Here is a 2,150-nt window from a genome sequence, read left to right on the forward strand (position 1 = left end):
ACAGTGCAAAATCCATGAGTTTTCCCATTACAAATCAGGTCATTTTCTACGAATTGCTTCATGCAAACAATACAAAACGCTCAAATAATTTTCTCTGTTGACAGTTTGGTCAGTCGGAAGGAATTTATGATGTACAACACCATGACAATTAAAAAAAAGTCAACACGACCTTGATTTATGACTGACTTTAACATAGTCTTTTTGATCTTGCTTCACCTTTTCAGAGCCATTCATTTGATTATTGAGCTGCTTAGGTGTCAAAAACAAAGATCCTTGTTTCATCACCTGTAATGATGTTTTAAGAATGATTTGCCTTGAGAATGCATTTCCTTGGCCACTTGAACAATTTTTTTTTTTGTTTGGAAAAAATTCACCATTTACAGGATGATTCAAGATGCAATGCACCACAAGTCCAAATGATTTTTTAAAATTGCTTAACAATATCTAAACAATACTGGAACATGTTCAACAACATCCGTAATTGTTTAAGTCTTTCAAAAAAATTCATAAAACCAACTGAAAAAGATTTTTAATGAAACGGATATAAAAACTTAAAGTTACAATTTAATTATAAAACATAAGACTAGTGAAAAACCTCATGTCTTTTTATCTTCCAATATCTGTATTAAATCAGAGACCAAGACTTTAAAAAACATGGCTACTTAATTCTTTCTTTATAAACAATGCATTTCAGATTAAATTTTCTCAATCAATCCTCAGGATATAAATACCCAAAAATGCATTAACAAAATTATTTGATATATTAATTACAAGTAATATAAAGTACAAAACACCAACCTTCCAACATAATAGTCATTTAACTTGTTTTACCTCCATTTAGCATTTACAATTTCTTTTATAGTTGAGTATTATGTCATACCATATGGGATTAATCTCCATTCCATTAAATCAAGCCAATTTTTACATTGTGTTATTGCAATATGCTCTTTAAACCTTTGCAAATATACATCTTTCTCTCTATATATTTTAATATCACCAAAATCAATTCTCCAATCATTCTCTTCACAATGAGGGAACGAGGGAACTGATATTTTAACCAAATAGCCACTTCATGCTCCTTCAGTCTTGCTTCCAATATTTGTTTTGTTTCTCCTATATCAGGGATGGCAAACCTTTTTGAGTCTGCATGCCACATAGTAAGCATATTAAGCATACTTTTCTTTAAAAATGTTTATGTATGCAGAAGTTTTAGACTTCGAGTAACTATATTTAAATTTGGCCGAATGGCTGAGCGGTCAAAGTGGTAGCTATTGCTCTTGTGGACCCGAGATCAAAACTCCAGAAAATTTTCAGGTGGGTATCCATTCTTCACCACCTGGCTATCCCATTGTGGACTTGCTAAATAAAAAAGCCCTCTTAGTGTCCACAGGGCAAAAAGAGTTTTAAAAAACTATATTTAAATAAATAAAATAATATGCTGTAATTAGAATAAATGTAAAGAACCTGATTGAAAAAGATGATAAACCGAAATCATATAATTCATTATGTGCCAGATGATTTCTTCAACGTGCCACTTTGGACACACATGCCATAGGTTCGCCACCTCTGTCCTATATAATCCTACATTTTCTCATTACAAGTACAATTTAACTTATAAACAACTGAAAATTTATATTTTGTGATTTAATTTGAACATCAAACTTTACATTATAATCTACTTTATTCTTTAGCTTTACAGCCAATACTAAATCAAAGTTAATAAAATATTTGTTATATTTCTCAAATATACCCTGCATATAATAAGGATACATATTTATTATGCTGTTTTATAAATTTAACTTTATTTTCTTTATAAGTTTTAAACCATTTTGTTAATAATCTATTTGGATATCTGTTTGGTATAAATTTTGTAATTAAGTGTTTTTTTTTATCCCTTTTAACTTAAAAAAATATTGAAAGAAATTGTAAGCGCAAAATGGGAGTAAAACAAGTTAATAACTATTATGTAGGAAAGTTAGTGTTTTGTACTTTATATTATTTGTAATTAATATATCAAATAACTTTGGTTAATGAATTTTTGTGTATTCATAGCCTGAGAAAATTTAATCTGAAATGCATTGTTTATAAAGAAAGAATAAAGTAGCCATGATTTTTAAAGTCTTGGTCTCTGATTTAATACAGATATTGGA

The sequence above is a fragment of the Centruroides sculpturatus genome, unplaced genomic scaffold (genome assembly GCF_000671375.1).
Source record: "Centruroides sculpturatus isolate CEXI.00-Female unplaced genomic scaffold, Cexi_2.0 scaffold931, whole genome shotgun sequence".
NCBI classification, from domain to species: domain Eukaryota; kingdom Metazoa; phylum Arthropoda; class Arachnida; order Scorpiones; family Buthidae; genus Centruroides; species Centruroides sculpturatus.